This window comes from Ascaphus truei, chromosome 2 (assembly GCF_040206685.1).
Source record: "Ascaphus truei isolate aAscTru1 chromosome 2, aAscTru1.hap1, whole genome shotgun sequence".
In the NCBI taxonomy this organism is placed as follows: domain Eukaryota; kingdom Metazoa; phylum Chordata; class Amphibia; order Anura; family Ascaphidae; genus Ascaphus; species Ascaphus truei.
This window is the reverse complement of record NC_134484.1, coordinates 487,662,555-487,675,509: the sequence shown is the minus strand read 5'-3', so window position 1 is coordinate 487,675,509 and position 12,955 is coordinate 487,662,555. Positions and strand designations below refer to the sequence as shown.

The following is a 12,955-nucleotide window of genomic DNA, read 5'->3' as shown; positions in this document are numbered from 1 at the left end:
TGCTTTCTCAATAAAGTTAAGAAATATTACAGAACTTGATGTGCGTTCAAATGGGGACGAGTTGAGCTATCTGGCCTCATTCATATCCTACATGTGACTCTGTGGTTCCAGAATAGTGCCACCTTTTTGCTCAAGTCCATGATTACATGGAAAACACTTAAGCCAATGCTTGCTGCTTTAAACACAGCTTTTAAACATAGCCTGGAATGAGATGCAAATCCAATAAACCCACTCACAGACAGACTGTTTCTAACTGAGAAGCCAATATAACCAACAACCAACCTCACACTGATGGGACCCACAAGATTGAAACATTGTGTGTGTGTGTGTATATATTTATATTTATATTGTCACTGTCTCAGTAGGCTGGAATGGAGGATATGTGTAACTTCTAGCACTCAACCTGTTAACCTTCCAGCACCTGCAGCCTAATTAAGCAAGATTCCTGAAAGACTGCAGGTTAAAAAGATACAGGAAGCTGTGAGACACAGAGCCAGACCCAGGAAGCCAGAGAGACTGGCCGGTTTTCCCTCAGAGAAGGAGGGAGGCAGAAGGGCTCCCCAGCTACCAAAGGCTGGTTAAAAAAGTTGGCAGATTGTGAGAGAAGCTGCTGAGAGAGCCGTGCTGAAGCAGTGTGAGATAAGCTGGTGAAATAATAAGTGCAAATAGCGCTCGTGCAAACAAAATACAGTGATATGCAATAAAAAACCTGTGATACAGAGTATGGTGAAGGTAGTCCTTGAGCTGCCTGAAAGGTTGATCTGGTATCTCCCAACCAGATAAGAAGTCTGTGTGAGAAAACCTCCTATGGCGCTGAGGAAAGAATGGAAGTTGAATCTTGTTCAAAAGTTCAAAAGTTCTTTTCTTGTGCTGTAAACCTCAGAAAAGGAAGACAAAGAAAGGCAAAAGACACTGCAATAGTGTATTACCCAGGGACATGTGATGGTATATATATAGAGAGCATTTATTTAATAAAACAATTAGTCTAAAACAATTAATAAAACAGTTGATCAATCAGATATATAAGTCTAAAACTTCCAAGCGCTTGTGCTTCAGGAAGCTATGCTGCTCCGCCGTGGTAAAATTGAAATCCTACTCACCGGACATGAGTAGGACATGTGCAATGGTTTAGGGTCTTTATTTTCAGAAGACACCGCTCGCCGTGGGGTGCAGCCGTCTGTTGTTGCGGGGGGATTTCCTGCAATACTCGTGGACTCCTTGCCGACAGAGTTTTTTTCGATCGTCTCCTCCGCTGACGTCACCGCCTGGATAACACTGCTACGGTGTCCCTGAATGGCCAAAAACCTTTCCAACGCGTTTCGAAACTCCTATTGATGGGTTTCTTCGTCAGGGATGGTTGCTACATGGGACTTTGCTTCTTTTTATACCCCAGATAGTTCAATTGGGATGATTAATATGATTGTCTTTTTTGGAAACACCCTAATGAAAGTCCTCGTTTGAGTATACAAGTATATAAATTACATTGAACGACATTAAACAGATGACATGAGACATTGAATTGCATTAATCAATGACAGATGAAAACAATAGATGAAAACAATACTAAGCACGGATATTATTAAATGCTATATAAATACATAATAATGTTTCAACAATTAAATGTTAATTGAACTTTGTACATATTACTTCCATTCATACATAGATACAGGGACATACGTTTGTAATTAGACTTCAATCCATTAAATGATTAATTGGGAAATAAAGAAAAATAGACAATATATAAATGAGTAAAAGGAAGTAGATAAAAATATATAATTAAAATATAATTAGAATTCCTTCGTTATATTGAATGAATTATATGTCCCTAGTATCAGTATGGATAGAACCATGATATACAACGTTATGCAGAATGACACACAAATTTGCATATAACAGAAAGTATTGGATACTTAAACCCAATTGGGTGATTTAACACCAGAAACTTGATGGTCAACAAAAACTTGTATTAATGTGGAGAACTATTTTTAATGTGGAAAACTATTTTTAGAGAGACACATTTTGAGGAGTGGAAAGCTCAAATAAGCAATTCTAGCTATATTCAAGTGATATAATTGGGTTTAAGTATCCAATACTTTCTGTTATATGCAAATTTGTGTGTCATTCTGCATAACGTTGTATATCATGGTTCTATCCATACTGATACTAGGGACATATAATTCATTCAATATAACGAAGGAATTCTAATTATATTTTAATTATATATTTTTATCTACTTCCTTTTACTCATTTATATATTTTCTATTTTTCTTTATTTCCCAATTAATCATTTAATGGATTGAAGTCTAATTACAAACGTATGTCCCTGTATCTATGTATGAATGGAAGTAATATGTACAAAGCTCAATTAACATTTAATTGTTGAAACATTATTATGTATTTATATAGCATTTAATAATATCCGTGCTTAGTATTGTTTTCATCTATTGTTTTCATCTGTCATTGATTAATGCAATTCAATGTCTCATGTCATCTGTTTAATGTCGTTCAATGTAATTTATATACTTGTATACTCAAACCGAGGACTTTCATTAGGGTGTTTCCAAAAAAGACAATCATATTAATCATCCCAATTGAACTATCTGGGGTATAAAAAGAAGCAAAGTCCCATGTAGCAACCATCCCTGACGAAGAAACCCATCAATAGGAGTTTCGAAACGCGTTGGAAAGGTTTTTGGCCATTCAGGGACACCGTAGCAGTGTTATCCAGGTGGTGACGTCAGCGGAGGAGACGATCGAAAAAAACTCTGTCGGCAAGGAGTCCACGAGTATTGCAGGAAATCCCCCCGCAACAACAGACGGCTGCACCCCACGGCGAGCGGTGTCTTCTGAAAATAAAGACCCTAAACCATTGCACATGTCCTACTCATGTCCGGTGAGTAGGATTTCAATTTTACCACGGCGGAGCAGCATAGCTTCCTGAAGCACAAGCGCTTGGAAGTTTTATACTTATATATCTGATTGATCAACTGTTTTATTAATTGTTTTAGACTAATTGTTATATTAATTGTTTTATTAAATAAATGCTCTCTATATATATACCATCACATGTCCCTGGGTAATACACTATTGCAGTGTCTTTTGTCTTTCTTTGTCTTCCTTTTCTGAGGTTTACAGCACAAGAAAAGAACTTTTGAACAAGATTCAACTTCCATTCTTTCCTCAGGACCATAGTAGGTTTTCTCACGCTGTGTGAGAGAAGCTGCTGAGAGAGCCGTGCTGAAGCAGTGTGAGAGAAGCTGCTGAGAGCTGTGCTGAAGCAGGGACATTGCCAGATGGACTAAGATAAGCAAAACCCTTTCTATTATTTACAAAGACTGTGCTGTTACTGTATTGCCCATGCCAGGGCATGTTTTGTCCTGACAACCGGCTTAGCTGGGGGCCCTGATAGTAAGGGACTGAAGAAGTCAGTAAGCTCCCTGACAGGGATAGGCATTTATTTATGTTTTATTTTAATTTTGTTTTCTTAAAGGGACGGTGGACCTGCGAATACGTTACTTAAACCCCTATAAATAAACCCCACGTAAATTGAACTACTGTGTTTTCAGCCTTATTTGGGATCAAAGGGACCTCAACGTGATGTGGTTGTTACATATGGTGGAGTTTAATGCGGGCAGTCCCTAAGGCACCATGCAGCGGAAACTGGGGTTGAAGAGAAATGCAGGGATTTAAAATGGCCGCCCAACGGAAGTGAAAAGCAAGCAAAGTTTGTCCCAATGTGTATGACCATTTATGCTACAGCATGCACAGAGAATGTATGTAGTGTGGATGCAATAGCACCCAGAGGTCAGAAGATTGAAAGGTACTGAATTCAAGCAGAAAACTAAATTTTTCTGAAGAAAGTGGAAATTACAGCTAGCATGTGCTGAGTGTAAAGTTTGCCCCGTGGGGTATGAAAGGATTGCTGTGTAAAGCTAATGCCTTTTGCTGTAGTGAGTGAAGTTGCAGCTAGCAAGAGCGGTGTATAAAGATAACGCCATAAGCAAAGTGCTGAGTGTCAGAATTTCCCTGCTGGTGTTTTAAAATGGCCGACGTGAAATGTTTGTTTTGCAATGTACGTAATCATACAAAACAGTGGGGCTTATGCAGAGAGGATCGCTATTGAAAGTAAAAATGGCAACAAAATAGGCACTGATTTGCCGTAATGTATGGGCGCATGCAGAGAACAGCGTTACCTAGTTTAACAGATGGTGGTAATGTTGGCGAGTTCGGATTTGCGCGAATATCGCCATGCCATGGCGCTCTGCATACACAGCATGTATCTGTCCTGCTGTGACGTGTCAGCTGTTCCGCTCGGCTCTCGCGAGACCGGCATCGGTTGACGGGCAGGGTGGATAACACGCGTGCCGTGGGCAAAAGTGTTTTTTTACCAACGTCGCGGGCCAGTAATCGGCCCGTCTTCCCTGACGGGCAAGTGCCACAGCCTGTGCTTCGCCTGGCATGGATATCTCCGCCGGCCAAGAGCTGGCCCCCCTTGAATATTCGGCCCCCCCTGGAATATTCTGCCCCCCCTGGAATAAACTGCCCCCCCTGGAATGAACCGGCTCCCCCCTGGAATAAGATGCCCCCCTGGAATACACTCCCCCCCTGTATTAAGCTGCCCCCTGGAATACACTCCCCCCCCCTATAATAAGCTGCCCCCCTGGAATAAGCTGCCCCCCTGGAATAAAGTGTGGAGACACCACAAAACATGTACAAAAGAAACGTTTATGACAGTCATGATGGGGATGAGTAAACATGAGAACGGCAAAAAACTGCAACTTGCCATTTTTTCCTGGAAACCTGGAACTCGCCATACTATGGCACATATTGGCGTGTTCCAGCGATTCGGAGCTTCTGGAATACCACGCTATATTAGCATGGCGAGTTCCAGGTTCTCGCCACGAGTTTGCTGACTTTTACACCTCTGAAAAATTTTCTGGCCACTTTTAAAAATCGCGCCATTTTCTCCCGAGTTTAAGGGTTTCTGGCTAGTTTTTTCGCCAGAAGATGGCGCTATTTCCTTATCTATGCTCTCTGCATAAGCCCCAGTGTCCCTTCAGGCCCTACGATGATGATGATGATGATGACGACGACTCATACCAGATAAATTTAGTATGCTGGGTCTGTCGTGGGATAGGTCACATGGAAGATGTGTGTCCCCAAATTTTCAAAGACAAACAGCTGCAAAAGCAAACAAGGCCCTGTGAGTACAAGCAAGATGTGGAAGCTGATACCAGTGAGTGTGTGCCCAGTAATTCTGATGTCTCTGGAGCTAATAAATCAAAAAGAAAGAAGATAAAGAAAACTGTTCCTCAAGTCACAGAAGATGTGACCGAGCCACTTGAACCGGCGCTGTCAGGACATGCGTCAGAGAGGCGCCAAGATGTGCTGCAGACACGAGTGATGGGCAGAATTGTCATGGGACAAAGGAAAAGGAGGAGCAAAGGAATGCTGAATCCTTGATCCAGGATAAAGAGGCTTTAATTTCTACACTCCAAGCTGCCCGCCATGATGATTATGAAGTCCTGTGGCCGGGATTGATGAAGGAGCGAGAAGCGAACGATGAGTTACAGAGGTGTATACTCTAAGCTTTACAAGAGTATGCGGCTTTGAAGGAAACAGTGTCTCTTATGGAGTGAGTTGGAGGAGGTGACGACAGGTCTGGAAAATGTCAACGCCTCAATTGCTACCATGTAGGAAAAGCAGAACAAATTGAACAAAGTAATTGTTAACCTCCAACAGAAATATGTGAAGGCTCTACAAGAGGTTCACGCTCTCAGCACAGAGGGCCACCAAGAGGGCCACAGTCTAAACACAGAGCTGGGTTTGTTGAAGGAAACCCATGAGAATGCCCTGAGGGATTTAGAGACTCTAAAGAAAGAGAATGTAAGTGACACAGAAAAATTCAGTCTTGACTGATCAAATCAGTAAAGGTGATGAGAAGCTTCACCAAGCAGGAAAGGTGGAGAAGCAATTGATCCAGGAAAAGTTAGAATGCAGAGAGGATGCAACGTGTTTCCCTGGAGCAGCACACACAAGCAGCGCACCTATGGCAGAGCCAGCTGCAAGAGCTATGTGCAAGTCTACAAGCGGCCAAGGAGAAGCAACGAGTGCTAAAGAAACGGCTGAGTACCCAGTGTGTCCCCATAGAGCAGCATGAGGAGCAGAGGGCCACGCTGTGTGCCTCGAGCATCGCTGGGGGTGGAGCTTAGAAGCCAGGTGACTATGTATGATAGGGAGCGCGAGAAGGTCCAGAGACTGGAGCAAGAGCTGGAGAAGCAGAGAGGCAACTCCATCTCCATGAGTCAGTATGCCAAGGAGAAAGAAGCCTGGAAAACAGAAGCAGCGGCGATCCTGGCGACAAACACTGCATAGCTCCAAAAGATGAAGGCTGCACTGACACAAACTCAGAGCAAGCACCTGGAAGAAGTGAAGGCCCTGAGAGGAGACTTGCAGGATCAAATTGAAGAGCTGCAAACGCAGGTTACTGAGTGCAAGATACAGCTCGTCGAGAGGTGGGAGGTGTCCGTCCGTCAGATGAGGTGCCTGACATTACGCTATGAAACGGAGATGGCTGATATATACAAGCGGCTGGACCACACGGCCAATGAGGGGGCCCGGCTGCAGCTGGAGCTGGATAAGGTCAGGGAGGAGCACCAGTAGCTACAGGTCAAAAATAGAGAAAAGGTAACAGAGTAAACCTGGCTCTGAATCAGCTGACAGATCTGGAATCGCGACTCAACTTCAAAGAAGCTGAACTAGCAGCCTGTAACGGATCCGCACCTTAGTTTGCTGTTTGCCTTGCCTTACAGACCTGTGCAGCCCTGGAACACTGCTCCTGATCTTTGCTGCAGCTCCACCCTGGGTTCACTCATTGAGACAATGCTGTCACACGCCCATTCTGCTATTGGTTCACTGACCTTTAAAGACACCTTTCCCACAATGCTTCCCTGCCGAAGCATAACCCTTCCTGGTTGTCACAAGTGTTCTGCCACAAGCCCTAAGGCTTGGCTCTGTTGTGTACTAATCTCTCTAGTTCTATTCCCTAGTTCACGCAGAGGTCTGTTCCTGTCTCCTGTGCTGAAGTGGAGTACTCTTCATGTTAACTTCAGATCCCTGAGGCTGGCTGCTAGTCTCATGCAGCGGCCTCTTCCTGTCTCCTGTGCTGAAGCGGAGTACTCTTCATGTTAACTTCAGCTCCCTGTTTCCTGAGGTCTGCTATCCTTCCACAGCAAAAGCATATCTACCGGTACCTGGGGCCGCTGCTCATTCTCCATAGCAGAGGCCGTTTCCTGTGCTGAAGCGGAGGTCACTCCAGTGTTGGCTTCAGCTCCTGGTTTCCTGAGGCTTGCTGTCCCTTCTCTGCAGAGCCTATCTATTTGGTTCCTGGGGCCTGCTGCTCATTCTCCATAGCAGAGGCCGTGACCTGGTTCCTGTGCAAAAGCGGAGCACCTCCCGTGTATTCTTCAGCTTCCTGTTTCGTGTGGTCTGCTGCCCTACCCTTAGCAGAGGCCAGTCTACGAGTCCTGAGGTCTGTAGCTCTCTTTCTCCTTGCACAGGCCGCTCTGGACTCTTGCGCTGAAGCACTGGTTTACCAGTGCTGCCTGGCGGTGTGCCCACTCCGGTCTGCCTACCCTTTCCTGAGACCAGTACCATGGGCCATGGTTGCCTCACGCGCAGAACCCGTGCTCACGCTCCTAAGCTGAGGCGGGGAACTTTGATTACCTGTTGCCAAACTCCTGCTTGAATAACGTTTACCCTGATCTCTCCAGTCCTGACCATGCCTTGTCCACTGATGATGCTACCTTCTCCAGTCCCGATCCTGCTACGTACGACTACGAACTGCGCAATCCAGATCAGCCTGCGTGGTCTAAGGTCGGTGCTTATACAATCCCACCTCAGCCACGCGGTCCGACCCAGGTTTGTGGCGAGCACAACCGTGACACAGCCGCACTGAGTGGGAAAAGACATACAAAAGGACTGCTTCAAAACTTAAGAAAGGACCTTGAGTCTGAGTGTGCTGGCCGCAAGATGACAGAGAAGCAATGGCGCGACCTGAGGGAGGAGCTCGAGGCTCTTAAGACTGAGCAGGACGCTATGTTGGACTCTAAGGCTGCCCAGCAGGAGGTTCCTCAGCTGAAGTTGGAGAAAGCAGATACTACCCTAAGACAGTGTATTGTGAATAATAGTGAATATAAGGCGCTAACAACTTAAAATAAAAAGGTGGTTAAGTGCAGATTAATAGTGCAATATACAATAAATACGTGCTCAAATGGTATACCCCTGCTCAAACCCTCTGGTAGAACCTGTTTCCCGGGTCCTAAGTAGAATGATATAGTTCAGACAATCCAGGAGGAGCAAATATGGGGAAAAAAGGAAACAAAACAGTGCAAATTTAAGTGCAGGAGTTGAGACTAAATGATGATGTAATGCTGAAATCTTGGCTCTAATGGTCATCTAGTCATCTAGTTTAATAAATAACTTTTATCATTAGCTTTGCTTAAGTGTTGTTTGTCTAGTTGTGTCTGTTTGTTTTGTCTGTTTATGTCAGCCAGTTGCAATTATGTCTGTATAAATTGTTTAACTGTGTTGCACTAAATATTTCTTTTTTCATTGCATGTTCTACTTCCACTGCATCAAGTCATATCTGAATACCCCAGGATACAGAGACTGTTGATTTCCTTGGAACTGGAACTATTTCTACTGGATATCCAGGATTCCATTATTTTTGGACTCATTAGGCGCCGGTATCTCTTTTGTTTATTTACTGCAACGATATTGGTCATGCTTCCTGGTGCGCCTCACTTGCTTTATCTCTACCGCCCCCTTTCCCATGGACTGCTTCTGTGACCCAAGTGTCTGTCTTAGGGTAGTTCAGACAATCCAGGAGGAGCAAATATGGGGAAAAAAGGAAACAAAACAGTGCAAATTTAAGTGCAGGAGTTGAGACTAAATGATGATATAATGCTGAAATCTTGGCTCTAATGGTCTATCTACTCACAAGATGTTATTGGTATATGCGCAGTTGGCAGATAGGGCAATAACATCTTGTGAGTAGATAGACCATTAGAGCCAAGATTTCAGCATTATATCATCATTTAGTCTCAACTCCTGCACTTAAATTTGCACTGTTTTGTTTCCTTTTTTCCCCATATTTGCTCCTCCTGGATTGTCTGAACTACCCTAAGACAGACACTTGGGTCACAGAAGCAGTCCATGGGAAAGGGGGCGGTAGAGATAAAGCAAGTGAGGCGCACCAGGAAGCATGACCAATATCGTTGCAGTAAATAAACAAAAGAGATACCGGCGCCTAATGAGTCCAAAAATAATGGAATCCTGGATATCCAGTAGAAATAGTTCCAGTTCCAAGGAAATCAACAGTCTCTGTATCCTGGGGTATTCAGATATGACTTGATGCAGTGGAAGTAGAACATGCAATGAAAAAAGAAATATTTAGTGCAACACAGTTAAACAATTTATACAGACATAATTGCAACTGGCTGACATAAACAGACAAAACAAACAGACACAACTAGACAAACAACACTTAAGCAAAGCTAATGATAAAAGTTATTTATTAAACTAGATGATAAAAAGGACAAATGGCTAACAGACCGCTCCAGTGGGTTAAAACCTAGATAACACTCACAGGACGGCTGCTGGTAATTCGCATAGTACCAATGGGGGCTGGTGACCGCATGTGGGGGATCCGCTGGGTGCCTCAGACGCCTTGTATTCCTTCTGCGTCTCTCTACTGGCAAAAACCGGAAGTAACGCCGTCCTCGTGGCGGACCGGAAATGACGTTGCCGGATGTGACATCAGAACCTGGCAGTCTCCAGTGGAAGATACAGGAAACGGCGATCTGCACCTCCTTGCCCCACAGTCATTGGAGGAATGCACTCAGCACTTGTACTGCTTGTAAATATAAGCCAACCAAATGTCCTATATATAGATAAAAAATGCCCTACGCGTTTCGTGCGTCTAAACACACTTCCTCAGAGGATTTCCCCTGATATTGTATTCTGATTGTACTGTCAGGTTACCACCAGGCTGCCTTGCAACCATAGGGCTCACCCTTAGAGTAGGGTCAATTGTTTGTAATCCCCATTAGCGCTATTATACATCACTCCCCTTTCCCAGTACCGTTGCAGTGTTACAGTCTACTTTCCACAAGGAACGGAATGGGAAGACCAAGGTGCGATGTAGTAGCACAGTAAGAAGCCAGTTGTACTATGGGACCCATAGTGGATTCCTTGCAAGGAAGGCAGCCGCTGTGAAGAGACAGTCGAGAATGGGACTAAAGAGTGTCCATGTTCGTAAGATGAGAAATACCTCACAGTTTGTCCAGCAACACTCCCAACGGAGTAAGTTAAGGGGACAAGAAAGACAGGCCCAAGCCTACGAGTCTGCCGACTGTAATAGAGAGGCATCATGGGGTGCACTTGGGGTTAATAAGACCCCCACCCAAATTGAAGTTCTGAAGATAAATGATGTGAAACCCAACACTAAAGGTATGCTGATGGGAAAAGGTCCAAAAGCCATCACCACTGAAGCAGAGTTGCTGTCTTCATGAGAAAAGGCCAAACAGGCACTGGCGAGTGAATGCCATGAGCCAACTGAGGGTCAAGGCTCTTCTACAGGGTAAGGGAGACTCTAAGCACAAGAGGAAGAAGGCAGAGATAGCTGATAGACAGCAGGATGCTCGGGAACATTTGAAAAAAGGGACACAACAAAGGCGGAGCTTCAACCCTAGACTCAGGCCGGCACAAGATAAAGAGGTAGCGAAGGACCAGTTTGCAGGCCCAGAAGGCCTGGTAATTGTCCCAAGGGGAAGATTTTTCAATTGGAAGACTAGGAAATGGAAAGAGAGGACGTCTTTGTGGGTGCACGATAATTGTGCACTGGTCGCAGACCCCAGTAGGAATGAGCTGGAGGGGAGGATATGTGACAGAGTCACTGTCTCAGTAGGCTGGAATGTAGGATATGTGCACCTTCCAGCACTCAACCAGTTAACCTTCCAGCACCTGCAGCCTAATTAAGCAGGATTCCTGAAAGACTGCAGGTTACAAAGATACAGGAAGCTGTGAGACACCGAGCCAGACCCAGGAAGCCAGAGAGGCAGTGAGAGAGACAGACCGGTTTTCCCTCAGAGAAGGAGGGAGGCAGAAGGGCTCCCCAGCTACCAAATGCTGTTAAAGAAGTTGGCAGATTGTGAGAGAAGCTGCTGAGAGAGCCTTGCTGAAGCAGTGTGAGAGAAGCTGCTGAGAGAGCTGTGCTGAAGCAGTGTGAGAAGCTGCTGAGAGAGCTGTGCTGAAGCAGTGTGAGAGAAGCTGCTGAGAGAGATGTGCTGAAGCAGTGTGGGAGAAGCTGCTGAGAGAGCCATGCTGAAGCAGGGACATTGCCAGATGGACTAAGATAAGCAAAACCCTTTCTATTATTTACAAAGACTGTGCTGTTACTGTATTGCCCATGCCAGGGCATGTTTTGGGCTGACAACCGGCTTAGCTGGCGGCCCTAATAGTAAGGGACTGAAGAAGTCATTAAGCTCCCTGACAAGTATAGGCGTTTATTTATGTTTTATTTTAATTTGGTTTTCTTAAAGGGATGGTGGACCTGTGAATACGTTACTTAAACCCCACGTAAATAGAAGTACTGTGTTTCTGGCCTTATTTGGGATCAAAGGGACCTCAACGTGATGTGGTTGTCACTATATATTTATATATATATATTTATATATATATATTTATATATATATGGATACGTTCCACAGATATAACACAGAGAATAGTGCTTTTGATTCAGTATCCGCTATTCCGCTATTAACTATTCCGCTGGAAATTATCTGGGTCGGGAAGCGGTGATCCCATCATAAAAGGCTTATAAGGTTGTGAGCAAGTGAGAAACTTGAGTTGATTGAAGAACAAATTAATGTGTGAGGGATCAAACCCCCCTATTTAATATAATGAGAAGTGGGGACAGGTGAGGGGAAGTTACTGAGTGTTTCCCCAGGCACTCCTTTATATAAGAATGTCCTGCCAGGTACAAATGAGCTGAATGTGAGAAACTGGAGGTGATCGAGGAACAAATTAATGAGGCTGTGAGGGATCAAACCCCCTTATTTATTATGGTGGGGTAGGTGAGGAAAGTTACTGCACTGGTTCCTCTGCATTACCCACTTCTCACGGTATGAAATAGGAAAGTGAGACTGTGTCAGTATGGAGCAGAACTGATGGACCTGAGAGAGTATCGGGATCATTTATCAAAGTCTCACTCATGTACTGTATCTGCTTTTTATTCATACTATGGAACTGTACAGTATTTTCAATACGTTTAGTCCACTTGTGAGAGAATCCTGTTCCTTGCGTACATCTCGCAATTTTGCTCTTGGAGCCTCCATCTCTTCCTGGCGCTGGCTCTGTGCATGAAGGCATACCTCATTACGTTTAGGAACTCTGCCTTCATTATGTCTAGGGCCTCTACAAATCGCATGCGCGAACTTCCCGGCTGGCCACCGCACTGAAATTCTTACTGTGCATGCGTGCACAATCTAAGATGGCGGCACCCTGCTCCGGGAGCCGCCGGGAGTACCTAGCTCACTATCGCCGCACACAGCAACCGCTGCACAGCTCCCCCAGCAACCACCCACACCTGCGGCCCGCCGACGGGTCCGCCATGGGGCTCGGCGGCACCCGCGATCGCCAGCAAGGTGAGGGGGGTGCGACAAGCAGAGGGGGACCTGGCTACATCTTCATACTGTGGAACTGTACAGTATGTTACTATGTTACACTATGAGAACTTTACTGGTCTTTTGGCTGCTAATCTCCGACTCTCTTTATACTTTTCTAGATGGTTATGTTGTGACACAATCCTGAGCCATTAAAGTTTTGCAGTGTTTGAAATGAAGTTCCTGTTTGCGAATGGACCATATGTGTTTTTTGGTGCCCCTGTCTTCTC

The 12,955-nt window shown here is 44.8% G+C and overlaps 1 protein-coding gene across 2 annotated transcripts in view; it reads right to left on the bottom strand.

Annotated features, from left to right (window-relative positions):
- Nucleotides 1-12,955, bottom strand: part of LOC142488427 (uncharacterized) — a 1,092,840-nt gene that overhangs the window by 235,831 nt on the left and 844,054 nt on the right. The gene's annotated exons all lie outside the window — the stretch shown is intronic.